We start from the raw sequence: 17,530 nt of genomic DNA, 5'->3' as shown, positions 1-17,530 counted from the left end.
ATCTTTAGTGTTATCATACCAAGTCTTGGCAGAGATGGGGCAGCCTTCCCTCTGCTACCTGTTATTTCACACCTCAAAGCTCCCAGGGACCCAGGAGAAGGAAGTGAAGGGGCACCTCAGTCTACTTCCCTGCCCAGTGCTGAGAGCTCAGCAGGGTCCATTCTGTCCTGAGTTCACTGGGATCCTCAGCCTCATTTAAGGCCTTCACTTTGGTTCCTTAAAAGGCTCAGAACCACTCTCCCTTGTTAACTTTGGTTTAACCTTCAGACTAAGAATATCACCTCCTTTAGACCTGATATAAAGAAGTCAGGGGATGCTCAACATGAAGGCTCTCCCCTGAGGATTCTTGGGCTGAAATCAAAGGGTTAAGATGGATGCTTTGATGTCCCCTCTATTCAGGATTGGATGATCCCTAGAGTCCTCATACTAAGAGCATAAGTTCCAAGAGGAAGAAGCGAAGACAACCTTAACTGACCAAACGTGGTCTCTCAAGAGTAAAAGCTACTGCAGGCAGGTTGATGTCCTATGGCAGGTGGTCCTCCATAGGATCCCAACTCAAGGTCTAAATCTGGCTCACAACAGGGTCTAAGATTTCTGCCTCTGCTGATCTAGAACCACTCCCCTTGGACCAAGACTCTCACTTTCCTGTTACCATGGAGTGGAAACTGATGTGCACTTCATATGGCATCTACCTTGGAGATCTCCCAGAGATAATACTAGGCAGGACTTTATTTATTTATTGCTTTTGCAAGAGTAAGGAAGAAGGAGGGGGGAGGAGCAGAGAGAAAGAATCCAAGCAGGCTCTGGGCCATGAGTGCAGAGACGCACGCAGGGCTCCAACTCATGAACCATGACACGTGGCATGACCCCATATCCTCCCTCTGCTGGCCTGAGGCTGCCCCCTTTGACCTGGTTCTTCACTTCCCTGAGATGTTCTGGGAAGAAGTGAGTGTAATGTATCATGTCACCATGCCCAAGTTTCCCAAGTGTGAAAACAGGGTTTGGGCTTCATGCGGCCCTCTTCTTTCCTGGAGGAATTCCCCCATCATCACTCAGTACCACAACGTCGATTCCTGTTTAGGGACTGGGATCCTTTCGCTGAATGGGGCTTATGCCATTAGATACAGGCCGTCACTTCCCTGAGATCACCACCTCGAGAGGAAATGAGGGGGCACCTCAGCTTGCCAGCTCTGCCCCGGGCCTCCTAGGCTGAGTATGCGAGCTGTCGGTATAACCCTGAATCCCCTTAGCTGCTAGAGAAGAAGGGAGCTCCCTCGGCATCTGTCTACCCAGCATGGAGCCTCCTAGAGCTGAGTGCAGGGGTGCTTCCCAGAGTAGCCCCCTCTGTTGGGTCAAGGTCCGCTCGTTAGCACTCGGGGCCCTCATCTTGAATCTAGTTAGGACCGCCTCCCTCGGTAGTATCGGGACTACTCCCGAGACGGAGGCCTGGTCTCTGAGAACTTCTAGGCCGAATTCCGCCTCACATTCCACCGGGACCGCCCGGAGCCGGGGCCAAACGAGCCCATGGCGGGGAGGGGTCCCCTCTGTTACGGGGGTGCGGGGAGTCGTCTCCTCGGGTCCCACTCGGCGTCCTCACCTCACTTTCAGCCCGGTCCCGGGAATCCGGCCGCCGCCGAACAAACGCCGCGCGCCCTCCGCCTTGAGGTCCGGGCCCGAAAGGAAGTCGGCGCAGCCGCATCCGGCCCTCGGCGGCGGCCGCCCGGGGTCTCCGAGGGCCGAAAGCAGGGGTGGGGCGCTCTAGGACCCCGCCGCCGAGAACTCGGTGGTCCCCGCGCGTCCTGGCCCAGGGTCCTCCCCACGTCCGTCAGGGCCTGGGGCTCCTCCCCCTGCCGGCCTCCAAAGCTCCACTCTCCTGACTTGCCAGAGGGGAATCTCTGGTCCCGCGGCGCGTGGCTACCCCTTCCTGGGCTGCACAAGCCTGGAAGCACCAACAGGGCCCTGGGAAGCTTTTTCTAAGGGAGTTTTTCCCTCATCAGCTGACGCAGGGTCCTCATCTTCAATTAAGGCCAGGACTTCTCCTGTGGCCAAACTGGGGCTGACAAAGAACTGATAGCTCTTCTGGGGCCTCCCGGGGCTAAGAATAGGGTGGAGATCTGTTTGACAGCCTCTGCTGGTAGGAGGATCCCTGCCTAATAGTCAGGGTCCTTACCATGACTCCTAAGGCCTGGGTTTTCTCTCTCTGCACATCTAGGGCTGTCCCCGCTAGCCCAAGATCCTCACCTATATGAGACACTCCAGGGAGAATGAGGGGGTTCTTCCACCTCACAATTCTGTCCTGGGCATCCCAGGACAGCACTGGGGGCATTTGTGGGGATATTCTGTTCTGGGGTGAGTGAGTCCCTCATTCTGATTCAGAGTCCTCACCCTGACACCTGACCAGTCTTGGAACTCCTTGTTGCACTGAGGCTGCTCCCATTAAGTCCAAGTATTCACCTTCTGGGGACCTCTGGCGTGGAAGTCAGAATAAGCCACGTCCAGACATGCTGTTCTGGATTTCCTACAGTTGAGGACCTAAGCCAGGCTTCATGGAAGCCCACTGTTCTGGCTGAGTCCTTCCATCATTCCTCATTTGGGGTCCTCATGTCCGTACCTGCCATAGGCCGGGACTCCTCCTTCTACTGACCTGGGACTGTCTGTCTTGGGCCAAAATTCTTAAGTCCTTGAGTGGCCTGAAGAGTAAGTGAGGGGTATGCTCAGCCTGCCAGCTCTGTCTGAGGCCTCTAAGTCTGAGAGCAGGTGGCAGCCTACTGTGATCCCCCACGTTCTGGGGTACTGGTCTCTCAGGCCCTCTAACCTCGGGCTATTCCTCTTGGCCCCGGCATCTTCGGTTAAAGGCTTTCCGGGAAATGCCACATCCTTGCCAGCCCATGAGCAGTTTCCACTCTGCAAACCTCGGTCCCTGTCCTGGGAGTGACGGCAGTCCCAGGAAGGCGATGGTCTGTGAGGGGTGAAATATGCTGTTATTTTCCTTCTCTTCATCAGCAAGATTGAGTCTCATGTACATTCTGTTCATATAGATTTATACTCTCCAGGGAAGGGGCTGTCCAGGATGACTTTGAAAGCCCCTCATCTTTTAAGGCCATCTGAAGCTTCACGTATAGATGATCATACTGTCACTATGTATTCTTTTCTTTATTCATGCCTCTCATTTACTTGGGTATTCATACTACTCTGGGAATGTATTCCAACTGGGTGGTATGAGCACAGAGTCCTTCTTCTGGCCGCCTGAGATACATTTTTTCTTAATGTTTATTCATTTTTTGATAGAGACAGAGTGTGAGTGGGGGAGGGGCAGAGAGAGAGGGAGACACAGAATCCAAAGCAGGTTCCAGGCTCTGAACTGACAGCACAGAGCCCAACGCGGGGCTCAAACTCACAGACTGTGAGATCATGACCTGAGCTGAAGTCGGACGCCTAACCGACTGAGCCACCCAGGCGCCCCAGAGATACATTTTTAAGAAGAAAGGGGCAAACCAAATTAAGAGACACAAGGTGGACCTCAGGGTAGAAGTAGAACAGTGTGGACTCTAGACTAGTCCAGATTAGAGGTCTAGTTTCAACCCTGTCCCTTAACAGCTGCGCAAATCCAGGCACACGACTAACCTTAGAGAGCATCAGACTCTGAATGTGTGAAGTGGGTTGGATAAGCTCTGTCTTACAGGGTGGTGGACTGTAGTTCATGTGTGTGAAGTGCCTGGCACAGTACATGGCCTACTGACAATTCTACATGGTATTTATTAGTATGATTAATTTGAACCCTAATAATACCACCCCACCCTGCTGGGATTTTTTTTTAATCCAGCAGCTGTCAGCAAATATGTACCATTCTAGAACAAATAAAATCAAATCAGCCAAAATGTTGATTAGCAAGGAAAACTAAGTAATATTTCCCTATTACACGATAAATCATTCAACACAGGTATAAGGTATAGTTCCCCAGTTAGATGCAACACAAAGCTCCAAAAATGTGCGTCAAGGATCAATAACTTCCTGCCCTCCCAGGGGCCCTTCCATCTAAACCACCCTTGTTTTCATTAATTTAACCTGCACTAAAAACCTAGAACTCACTATAAGTTAATTTGAATGCCTTACATTTTTTTGTCAGTTTTTATTTATTTTTGAGAGAAAGAGAAGGAGACAGACAGACACACAGACAGAGTGAGGGTGGAGGAGGAGCAGAGACAGAGGGAGACACAGAACCCAAAGCAGGCTCCAGGCTCTGAGCTGTCTGCACAGAGCCCGATGTGGGGCTCGAACTCATGGACTGCAAGATCACAACCGGAGCCGAAGTCAGACACTTAGCCTACTGACCCACCCAGGCATCCCTAAAAATATTTTTTCATGTTTATTTATTTTTGACAGAAAGGGAGAGCATGAGTGGGGGACAGGCAATGAGACAGAGAGAGGGAGACAGAAACAGAGAGAGGGAGACAGAGGATCTGAAGTGGGCCCTGTGCTGACAGCAAGGAGCTCAAGAACGATGAACCGGTTCGAACTCAAGAACCGTGAAATTGTGACCCAAGATGAAATCGTGCGCTTAACCGACTGAGCCACACAGGCACCCCGAATGCCCTTTTGATGGAGTGGGCTCTGACAATCCAGGCCAGGTACAAAGAGTGCCTAGTGGCTTCTTAACATCTCACCTCGACAGAATCACCTTTATGTCTCAGAAACTGCCTAGAGACAATGTGGTTAAAACAGAGAATTTGGACACTGCTTTTACCCCCACTCACAGAAGAGCACACGACACATTGCATTCCCCACTCTGGGGGATTTCTCTCTGGTTTCCCCACAACCCCAAAGTAACTTTAAGGGCAGTGTGCCATTCTAGGCCTCACTCAGGGCCTTCACCACGACTCCTGGCAACTCCTAGGACACCGGCTGTCCTTGCCTGCGGCCATCTCCCTTCACACCAAGGCCTTTGCCCTCTCTGAGACCCTTATGGGGAAGCGAGGGGACGTCTCACATCACTGTCCTTGCGTGAGACCTCCTAGAGTTGATGGCAAGGCCCCTCCCTCCTGCAGTGGGTGGTCTCACCACTCATTCTGATTCCTTACCTTGACTCCTAGCAGAGTCTGGACTTCCTCCCTCTGCCAAACTGGGATCACTTCTTTCAGACAAAGGACCTCACCTCCATGAGTCCCCTGAGGAGAAAATAACACAAGACAAAGTAATATAGGACTGTTTATACACACGCACACGCACGCGCACACACACACATCTGGCAAAACTACTTGAGGGGGAAATAAAGGTCCTTTGCAATTCTGCCTGAACCTCCCGGGTCTCACAGCATGGGTGGGACAGGACCCTGAGGTCCCTGTCTTCTGGAGTTATATTATTCTTCTCCATTCATATGGGAGGTCCTCTGCGAAATCACTGTACTCAGAGAAAATCAAGTTCGAGGGCCTGCAAGGGACCTGTTGCAGAGGGGGTGACAGTAATGAAGGGTGGAACAGCAGACCACACCTGCACCTGCGCATCTTGCTGAGACACTGTTCCAGGGAATCAAATATACCTCCCGGTCAGTGCTGCAAGGGTGTTTACATCAGCACTGCCAAAAATAGGGCCTGTGAGGTAATATTAGGTGCCACTAAAAAAAAAGTGAAATCATTTTAGAGTAAGCTGGCTTTTACAAAGTTGAGTAGGTTTTAGTTTCTGGTTTTGTTTTCACTGCAAGACTTCCCAGAGCCCTCAATATACCAGTATGTACTGAGAAACTCCAAGGGGGATAATATAGCATAATGAGTTTTCTTAATATATTTGACTGTGGAAAATGTGCCCTCCTACCATTTTTTCCCTCACATTGAACCTCAAGATTTCAACACAGAATATTTTGGAGATGCTGTCTATCATGCTCCTGGCAGACCCTCAGCTTATTTTCTTGGATGTTTTTGGTCAAAGTGCAGCGGCCCTTGGGTAGGGCAAGAATACAGGCCAGGGACATTTTCAAAATAAAATAATCTGCTTTAGTGCCTATAAGGATGATATCTAAAGCACACGGCCATCTCTTAGTAAGTGACACAAAATATGAGCTCTTCGGGTACTTTTCCGAATTTTAACTTAGAGTTAACAGGACCTAGAGTTAACCACATTCACAGCTTGCTTGAGATGCCTGACCACTGACAGACACAGTGTAAGGTTTGCGTTAAATATAGGTCACCCTCAATTTCCCAGGCAACGATACTGTATTAGGGCTACTAAAAGGAGAGTGGATGCACATTTCCCCGGCCCCCCAAGCCTCCAAGGAGGGAAATCGGCTAGAGCCGGCCACCTGTAAGGGACCTCATCAAAAACAGGCATAAGTACAGGGTACCCGTTCAGCCTCAGCGGTGAATGGGAATGTCTGGAAACCACAAGGGAAAATCCCATCTTATGAAGTGGCTTTACACAGCGTGAGCAGAATAGGAACGTGGGAATGTGGAAAGCTACGCAAGCGTCTACAGTTCATCCAAGTGGTACTGGATACTGCATCTTTCGAGAGACGTAATTCTGGGCCTCTCTGGATGCTGGGACTGAGGTTATTGATATTCTTTCTGCTACTCTGATACTGATTAGCTCTGAAACCAGAGCAAGCCACACTCCTTAGAGGACATATATGGTAGATGTATCTGAGAAAGACAAAGGCATGGAACGGAGACGGGCTCAGAGCAATGACCCAGAGATGCCTGCAGAAGTCTAGATGCGTACTCCCGAAACACACATCCACTTTCCTCTTTACAGTTCAAATACATTTTCAAACTAAAGCAATTTCCTAGGCAAAAAATGGAAAACAAATTCGGCCCTTATCTTGGGATTTGGACTTAATGGACACAGGTAATTCGAAGTGTACTGATGTGACCAAGTTAATTTCTTAAATCCTGTATTTCAAAGCATTTTCAGAAAAAAGAGACACAAGGTGGTGGCTCAAGGTAAGTGACATTCGAAAAACAGCATGTGAGTAACATATTTAGAGCTATATTTATCGCATCTCCTGGGTAATTTTAGTATTCATTAGTGCCTTCAACTCCCAGTGGAACAAAACTCATGAGTGTCATTAATATACTGTTTAGTCACATACAGGCTAATTAATAAAGATATTAGATATAACCATGTCTAAAACCTGTGCCTCCGGCATGTATTTTAGCAATACCTCTTCAATGAGACTTTAGTGTTTACGTATTTCCCTCTATATGTGGACAGGTGTATGATTTTATATTATAAAATTCTTTATCAGGGAATTGGAGCAGGGCTGTGGGGCTTTACGAAAAATCTTTTCAGTTGAAAACATGCCCTTCGAGTAGCCAGCACTAGTGAAAGATGACTTCAAGTTTTATAATTCTGTGCTACCACATACCACTCTTTTATTGTAGAGCAAGAAACCCAGAACAAAATAAAAACATCTTAATCAATGTTGAAGTGGGTTTAACCAGACTACCAGACTTTCGAAGTGCCAGTTTTGTTTTAGAGAATCACTCTTACGTTTCTTCTAACTGGTTTGTCCATTTTATCATGAAAGCCTATTTAAAAGTATTAACGTGTAATCTTTAAAAGGGTCATTGTCAAGAGGTAGGAAAATAGCAAAGGTGTGGGGGAAAACAACAATAACAGTATCATCTCCACTACTTGGGGACATCTGCTGCTATCAAACTATTTTCTTACTTGTTCTTAGGCAACTGTGGAAGGATCTGAAAAACAAATCTCAGCTTGGCATACCCAAACCACCTAGCGAACAATGGCAGAATCCTACCACCCAGTTAGTTCTTTTCAGTTTGCAGATGGGTAAAGAAGCTCAGCCCCAAGAAAAGAATGCTGCTTTTTAAATGATTCCTCCCTACTTTTCTTCCTCCAGTGACTCTATACTGCTTTGATTACCGCAGGGCTTTGCTTACGCTGTTGACAATGATTTTTCCTTTAAAAAAGAACCCCAGGGAGAAAATAGCTTAAAAACTGCATAGGATATTCAGAGAGCGGGAATAAAGGGAGACAAAGATCCACCATCAGGATGTGAACTTTAGGCTTTGTCAGTGATTGACAGACAACACCTAACAGAGAATGACACTTTCCCCCAAACTTCAGTCTACTAAACATTCAATCACCAGGTGGCCTACATATGTAATGTATTTCTTTAATGAGTTGGATTTGATGTGGTACTTGTGACTGAAAGCTAGAGGTCTAGATCAAGTGTCTGTGACAGAGAGATGGGGCCTGAAGTTCTTCAATTATCTCAAATGTGTTTCCAAGTCCAAATCGGTAGAACTAAGATTTCCCTGGCTTCCAGTTCCTGACTGAAGATGACACAGGTATACTATGGGGAGAATAAAATGGACTCCACACTAAGAGTGATCAAGACCATCTCTTTTGCTTTTGTTGAGAGAGAGAGAGAGAGAGAGAGAAACAGAGTGCATGAGTGGGGTAGCGAGAGACAGAGACACAGAGAGACAGAGAGAGAAAATTAATCTTAAACCGGCTCCATGCTCAGCAGGGAGCCCAACATGGGGCTCGATCTCACAGTGCTGGGATCATGACCTGAGCTGAAATCAAGAGTCAGACACTCAACCGACTGAGCCACACAGGTGCCCCAAGACCATCTTTCTTTAATGACAAAAACCACTAAGTATTTAAAATCCAGAACAACATCAAACAGTCAACAAAAGGTACAAAAGCTATTACAGTGTAAGTTAATAACTAAGTGTTGGTGAACTTAAAAGAGCTCTGTTTAAATCAGGGGAGATCCGTGTTAAATTCAGAGTCCGTTCATGTATCTGGAGTACACAATAATGCCGCAGAGAGGCCCACAAATGACGCAGGGGAAAAGTGAATGCATGTAGTAAATTGTGTCTATTTTCGCTGAGGGAGAGCAATGGACGAAAGAACTCGTGAGTTCTTCAAAAGCAGTGGGCTCCATTCCCCGTGGTAAGAAAAATCACTTGGGGACTTTAGGAAGAATACAGATTTCCAGGCCCGCTGCACCCCCCCCCCCACCAGAATCAAGAGGAACGTTGTAATGCAGCTTTTAAAAAAAGAAGCCTCAGTGATTCTGATGAGAGGCCAAATTTGGAACCACACTGTTACCCACACTGATGTCTTGCTAGCACTTTATTACAAAGTGTTAAACTCTTGGAAAATAAGGCTTTTTCAGAAAATAAAAAAAAGTGTTTTCTATTTAAATACAAAAATACTAATCGAAGTCCATCGATACCTTCGAACTTCTACGAAAATGTTTGCTGATCATTTTCAACTGCTGAGTCATTCCTTCAGTAATGAGAATTTTTCTTAGCTGGCTGTGGACATCTATTCAAATATAGGACTCAAACTGTCCAGAATGTATCAGGACGGATAAAATAAGAACAGCTCAAAATGTTACTTGAGACTTTGCTAAGGCACCATTAGTATTTTGAATTTTTTTTTTTTGTAGGTAAGAATAAAAACAGAGTTTAGGTCACATATAATTTTCTTTTTCCATTCCCTTTTAAGACTTCTCCATGTATTCATTAACTTCTTTTCATTTCTATACTTAGAATTCTTCATAGCCTTAGATTTACAGTTGAAAGTAGCCTTACAGTTGAAAGTCGGTCTACAGCTTGTATAAAGGTCACATTTCAGGTGATGATTAACTGTTCAATAAGCATTTTTCTTCTCTGTCAAATGAATTTCCAAGAGGAGGACCACATATTCTTCTTCTTTAATATCCAGAATATTCAGAGTTATCTGAATATCTTTATCTATATATTTTATCTATATCTATATACAGATATATATTAATATGTATTAAATATATTTATATATATAATATATAATTATATAATATAATATATATAAGATAATATACAATACATAATATAATATATAATATATATTTATATATATCTATATCTATTGATATGATATTATTATTTTCTTCTTTAGCCTGTTGATATAAGGGGTTATATTAATTGATTGTCATAGGTGGAACTACACCTTGCATCCCTGAAATAAATCACATTTGGTTGGGGTATATAATCCTTTGTATACATTGTTGGATTTGATTTGCAAATATTTTGCTGAGAATTTTCACATCTATCATCCTGAGACATATTGGTTGGTAGTTTTTCTTTCTTGTAATTTCTTTGCCTGTTTGGGTATTAGAGTAATGCTGGCCTCAGAGAATGAGTTAGGAGGTATCTATTTGACTTCTACTTTTTGGAACAGATTGGAGAGAATTAGTGTGATTTGTTCCTTAGATTCTTGGTAAAATTCACTAATGAAACCACTTGGGCCTGGCGCTTTCTGCTTTAAAAAGTTATGAATTACTGGCTTCAATTTCTTTAACAGTTATGGGCTTATTCAGATTATTTCTCCCTGTATGGGTTTTAGAAGATATGCCTTTCAAAGAATTGGTCCATTTCGTCTAAGTTATCAACTTAGTTTTGATATTTTCAAAGTGCCAAGTTTTGTTTTCATTGACTTTTTGCTATTGATTTCCCTTTTTAAAATTAAAAATTTTTTTAATGTTTATTTATTTTTGAAGAAGAGAGGGACAGAGTGTGAACAGGGGAGGGGCAGAGAGAGAGGGAGACACAGAATCCAAAGCAGGCTCCAGGCTCTGAACTGTCAGCACAGAGCCCGACGTGAGGCTTGAACTCACAAGCTATGAGATCATGATCTGAGCCAAAGTTATACGCGTAACTGACTGGCTCACCCAGGCACCCCTCCTTTTTTCCAATGTCAATGATTTTTTGCTTTTAATTCTGTATTTTTTTCTTGCTCACCTTGAATTTAATGTGTCCTCCTTTTTCTAGTTTTCCTAAGGTGGAATATACATTATTGATTTTAGATCAATCTTCTAATACATGCATTCAATGCTACAAATTTCCCTCTAACAGTGGGTTTGCCACATCCCATTAATTTTGACAGATTTTTTTTCATTTAAACATATTTTTCATTTTTCTTGAGTTCTTTATGTGTAATTTAGAATTGTATTGTTTAATTTCTAAATATCTTATGATTTCCCAGCTATCAATTACTGATTTCTATTTTAAATCCATTGTGGTCTGAGAGCATACTTTTATGGTGTCTATTCTTTCATACTTGTTAAAGTGTGTTTTATGGCCCAGAATGTGATCTACCTTGGTGAATGTTTCATGTGAGCTGGAGAGGAATGCATATTCTATCACTGTTGGACCAAGTGTTCTATAAATGTCAATTAGATCCAGTTGATTGATGGTACTATTCAGTTCAACTAAGTCCTTACTGATTTTCTGCCTGCTGGATCTGTCAACCACTGATAGGTGTTGAAGTCTCCAGTTGTAACAGGAGATTTAACTATTTTTCCCTGCATTTATCACTTTCTGTCTCATGTATTTTGATGCTCTTTTATTAAGTACACATTAAAGATTGTCATGTTTTATTAGAAAATCAACCCTTTTATCATTATGTAATGCACCTCTTTATCAGTGATCATCTTCCTTGCTATGAGGCTGCTTTGCCTAAAATTACTACAGCTACTCCACCCTTCTTTTGATGAGTGCCTGCCAGATGCATCTTTCTCTGTCCTTTTACATTAAATTCATCTGTCTTTATGTTTAATGTGGGTTTCTTGCAGGCATCTAGTTTGGCCTTGTTTTTATTCACTCTTAAAGTCTCTTTTAATTAGTCTATTTGGAGCATTCACATTGAAAGTGAATACTGACATATCTGGATTAATAATATCTACTGTATTTGTAACTGTTGTCTATTCATTGCCCTGTTTTCTTTGTGTCTGTTTTTGTCTTCCACTCTTTTTCTGTCTTCTCTGGTTCTGACTGAGTGTTTTACATGACTCCATTTTCTCTGCTATCTTAGCTTATCAATTATACCTTTAAAAAGAAAACCTTTTTAGCAGTTGTCCTCAAGTTTGAAATATACAACAAATCTAAGTCCACATTCAAATAATATATGGTTTCACAGGTAGTGCATGTAACTTACAACAGAGTATTCCCAACTCCTTCTTCCACCCCTTATTACATAGCTATCATTCATTTCACTTATAAACTACATTCATTGGAAACACTGTTGCTATTATTATTTTGAACAAATTATGCTAGATCAATTAAGAATAAGAAAAATAAAAGGCTTATTTTACTTTTATTAATTCCTTCTCCAACACTTTTGTGTGTTTCTGACCTCCATCATTTACCTCCTGTCTGAAGAACTTCTAACATTTCTTGCAAGTAGGTCAACTGGTGAAAAGTTCCTCAACTTTTGTTTGTCTGAGAAAGTCTTTTTTCTCCTTTACTTTTGAAAGAGTTTTGCTAGATATGGAATTCTAGGATAGTGGTTAGTTTTTTCATCACTTTAAATATTTCATTTCATTCTGTTTTTGCTCGTATGGTTTCTGAAGAGAAGTACAACTTAATTTTTGTCCTTGTTCCTCTATAGGGAAGGCAGTTTCTTCCACTGGCTTACTTCAGGATTTTCTCTGTTTCTGAATTTTATGCAGTTTGGATATGCCTACATGCTGATTTTTTTTAAATATATTTATCCTGCTTCTGCTCTGAGCTTTCTGGACCTATGGTTTGGTGTCTGCGTTTAATTCTGGAAAACTGTCAGCCATTAAAGCTTCACATACTTCTATTCCTCTCCTTCCTCTACTTCTGACTGCGATATTACATATATGTTACACCTTCTGAAATTGTCCCAGCGTTCTTGAATACTCTGTTCAGTCTTTTTCATCCTTTTTTTCTTCGTATTTCAGTCTTGGAAGTTTCTACTGATATATCCTCAAGCTCATTGCTTCTTTCCTTGGCTGGGTATAGTCTACAAATAAATCCATGAAAGACATTTTTCATTTCTGTTGGTGTTTTTGATTTCTAGAATTTTCTTTTAATTCTTTCTTAGAGCTTACATCCCCCTGCTTATATTACCTATGTTTTCTTGCATGTTGTTCACTTTTTCTATGATAGTCCTCAGAATATTAATAATTATTTTAAATTCCCAGTCTGATAATTACACACTCTTTGTTATGTATGACTCTAATTCTGATGCTACTTTGTCCATTCAGATTGTGCTTCTTTGCCTTTTAGAATGCCTTACAGTCTTTTTGCTGAAAGCCAAACATGATATACCAGATAAAAGGAACTGAGATAGTGAGAGTTTTAGGTTTATCTGCCTGGTACTTAGACTATGTTTACTGCTTGCTGTAATTGCGGTGTCAGAGGCTGTAATTTCCTTTAGTGTCCTTGTTTTTTCTCCCCCTATTGCCTTTGAGTTTTCCTAGCAACTTCTTAAATAGGGTGTGAGGGCATCCAGTTCTTTTAACTGTTATCTCCTTTATTATACATGAGCCCTACTGACGTGGTGGTGTGGGGGAGGGGGAGCATTCTATAGTTCTATGGCTAGGTCTTAGTCTTTTTTTTAATGTTTATTTTTGAGAGAGTGTGGGTGGAGGAGGGGCACAGAGAGAGGGAAACAGAATCCAAAGCGGGCCCTGCGCTGACAGCACAAAGCCTGATGTGGGGCTCGAACCCACGAACCATGAGATAGTGACCTGAGCCGAAGTCGGTAAGCCACCCAGGAACCCTGAGTTCTTAGTCTTTCAGTGAGCCTAAGTGGGTATTTCCCTTCCACCATATGGAAGGCTAGAGAGAGCTGGGTTGAGTACTCTTCCCCCATGTCACTTAGGCTTTGGTAAAACTCTAGTTGACAGTGCTCTCGTAAAGTAATTTCCCTTGAGGAAAGGTCTACTTAAGGAGAACAGAGGACTCTGCGGGTGTTTTTTTTTTTTTTTTTAATTTTTTTTTTCAACATTTATTTATTTTTGGGACAGAGAGAGAGAGAGAGAGAGCATGAACAGGGGAGGGGCAGAGAGAGGGAGACACAGAATCGGAAACAGGCTCCAGGCTCCGAGCCATCAGCCCAGAGCCTGACGCGGGGCTCGAACTCACGGACCGCGAGATCGTGACCTGGCTGAAGTCGGACGCTTAACCGACTGCGCCACCCAGGCGCCCCTCTGCGGGTGTTTTTAAAGTGTTACTTCCCCCCTTCCTCTCCCTAAAGTATGAAGGGATTTTTCTCTGATCTTTATACTGACAACTTGATGGGGCTCCTGAAGGTAAAACACAGAAAAGGATTGGGGTGGGGGTGCTCCTAACATTGGGCCCCCTGGGAGTTTTGAACTCTCAAGCTTGTCGACACTGAGCCTGCAGCAATTCATCAATTTCAATGTAAAGGTTTCTGCTATTCTGGTTCTGGTTGTGGGCTTCTGCTCATAATCAAGACCTAATGAAGGCCTCAGAGTTCTTGCTTCCATTTGAAATTGCAATGCTCTGACCTTGGCACAGAACAGAAAGTTATTTTCTAGCCTGCTTTTCTCCATCCTGTCATATCTTGAAACAGGTGTGCCACATGTCAACGGGTCCTAACTATGAGTTGAACTGTGCCTAACATTCATATGTTGAAATCCTAACGCCCAGGTGACTATACTGGAGATAAATCCTCGAGAAAGGTAATTAAGGTCAAATGAGGTCATAAGGGTGGAACTCTCATCTGACAGAACTGGTGTCCTTGTAAAAGAGGAAGAAATACCCAAGATCCATTTTTTCCTCCCCCCTTGCCCTCTCCCTTTCCCTCTTTCTCTTCACCATGTGGGGACTCAGAAAGTCCTAACATCTCTCAGCAGAAACTGAACCCTACTAGAACCTTGATCTTGGACTTTCTAGCCTCTACAAGTGTTGAGGAAATCAATTTCTGGTCTTTAGCCCACCCAGTCTTTGGTATTTTGTTATGGCAGCCCTAGGAGACAGCGCCAATCCTTTGTTGTGTAATGTAACTTGGTTTATGGAGAAGTCCTAGTTTGCTGGTATCGAAAGATAAAGTGACTAGTGTTTCCAATTACTGTCTTCTCTCATGCACTGTTGTATTTCCCTTTCCAGTACTGCAATATGATCTTCTGAAGATTCCATAGCTTTGTGGCTACTTTTGGCTATTAAAATTTAGTTCAAATTAAAGCATTGATTTCAAACTTCTTTTAAACTTCATCTTTTTTTCCTTATCCTCAGGTCAGGTTTGAGTGGCAGTCCTGACTGCTGGATCTGAGCTGGATGGTGCGGGCAGGGTCTGGCTGTGAGGCAATGCTTTCCTCTCTCTCTGAAGCTTAACCTCTCTGAGGCTATTCTTGCTTCTGTAGTATCGACAGGCTCAAGAGGCAATCTGTGTGGCAGTGCCCAAATTACTCATCTTTTCATGGGACACACATAGAATTCTTCATAGGTCTCCGAGGAGCCTCTCTAATATGCTGTTCCCTGGACAGTACAGGCCCCCATGTAGCAGAACATCCTCCAGGCTCTTGCTGATGAGGTGTCTCAGCTAGGAGCCAGCCTCCCTGATTGGGCTATTAGCAAAATTGCTCTAGCCAGGTAATCTTGGCAGGGATCACTGGAAATTCATACATTTTCCCCATGCACAAAGGAGGGAATTCAGATTTTTCCACTGCTTCCCTCTCTCTGCAATCATCCCTATCTGTTTAACCCTATTCCTCCTTCTCAGATATGCACACAGGTGAAATCCTACACTGTGTTTACCATTTTAATTTATGTCAAAAGAGCAGGTCTTTAGAAATAAAATGGACTCCTTAAAACAAGAACTAATGACCTTGAGAACTCATCTTTGTAAATCTTATTCTCTAATTCTTGAATTGTTATTCAATTTCCATGGGATGAATCTTTGACTCCATTCAACAAGCATTTACTGAGCACCCAAAGTATACAGGGCACATAAATAAAATTTTCCAGAATTCTCTCTGCCCTCAGATACTTCAGGAGAGCTAATATAGCTACATAGTTTTTTAATGTTTATTTCTGATAGAGAGACAGAAAGAGCATGAGCGCGGGAGGGGCAGAGAGAGGGAGATACAGAATCTGAAGCAGGCTCCAGGCTCTGAGCTGTCAGCACAGACCCCGACGCGGGGCTAAAAACCCATGAACTGTGAGATCATGACCTGGGCCAAAGCTGGATGCCCAACCAACTAAGCCACCCAGGCGCCCCTAAGTATTTTTAATATCAAGAAGGTAAAAGATGACAGGTGACATAAGAGAGTGTTGTGAGAATTCAAAAAGGAAGAAAAACTCTATTTTGACTCACCCAGGAAAGACTTAGAGGACAGGACACTTGGGCTGGGTAGGATTTATGTATCAGACAAAGAAAAGATATTCTACATTACAAAACAACGGCACAGAAATGGAAAATCACTTGAAATTGTTGGGGAAAAGATACCTTCTTAAGGTATCTCTCTTTGATGTTAATACTGGAAGCAGAAACATACAGGGAAAGGAAGACATGAAGGAGTAGAAAGAATTAATTAAGCAGCTGGATTTTTCCACTTTTAAGTAGGTCTGTGTAACACTTTGCACAAACTGGATACTGATAAATGTGTCTTAGCAGCTTGACTGCTAAAGCCCAATTATGCTGAAATTTCTCATTCTTTTCTACTAAATCCATAGATATTAAAGAGTTCTGTAAAGCAAATTTACATCTTTTTAATTTTTTTCTAATTGGTCAGTGTATATCTAGCCACCGTGAGAAATACAAAAGTTTTAACATTCTCACCCCACAAGGAGCTTAAACTTTATTTTCCTTTCCCTGATTTGTTCTTTTTACCCAGACAGGAAAATAACTGATGCTCATGAGCCTGATTTGATTATAGTTTAATCATTCAACCCCAACCCCCAACACACACTTCTGTTCTTTCCAGTCCTGTTATCAGTAAGAGAATGTAGGAATACCTCCTGACATACTGTTAACCTAAGTCATTACTACTGGTTACTACTGGAATAGAATGGTTGTATTTTGGCTCTTTGTCATCGAGAGCCAAAAATGAATTTGTGAGTTTTTAATTGGCATATTCTTTCTCTGTGATTTCCAAGAGGTTTCAGTGACTGCTTTTACCAGGTATATATGTATGCCTTACACAGCTTTTCGAAATGAAATGCCAATCAAACTGCTATTCACATTTCAAAAATGAAGATAATCTATGTATAAGAAACAAGGTAAAAAAGCAAAGCTCGTTATTACAGGAATTTTAATTTTAGCAAGATCTCTTAACTCAGCCCTTCCAGTGTGACTGGTCTAATCTTTGCTGTTGATTACCATAGGCAAGGTATATTTGAATGAATGTAAGGCAGAGAGGCTTGTTAGAACAGTCCATTCCTCAGCTGATCATAATCACATCCTTTTTAACAATATACATGCTACCTGTAGATGTCACTATACCCTTATAATTCTTCTCAGTGACCTAAACTCCACATCAAGCCCCTACAACAGTCAGAGAAATATTTGAAGGAATGGTGAAATTCTGTTTTCCAAACAGAAAACTAAAAGGTAAGGTTTCCCAGAATATAAGATATAAAATCTCAAATCAGTAACACACAGACCAGGAGTGCTTTCAAAGGTAGATAATTATATTTACCACCTTTGTTTCATTAGTCAACTTGATAACCTTTCAGGTTAAAAACAAGATCCAACCAAGAATGTGGCTATTACTTCTCGTTTGTTGCATATTTTTATTTAAAAAAATTTT

Source organism: Lynx canadensis, chromosome X, assembly GCF_007474595.2.
Source record: "Lynx canadensis isolate LIC74 chromosome X, mLynCan4.pri.v2, whole genome shotgun sequence".
NCBI lineage: Eukaryota > Metazoa > Chordata > Mammalia > Carnivora > Felidae > Lynx > Lynx canadensis.
This window is presented reverse-complemented; position numbering follows the sequence as displayed.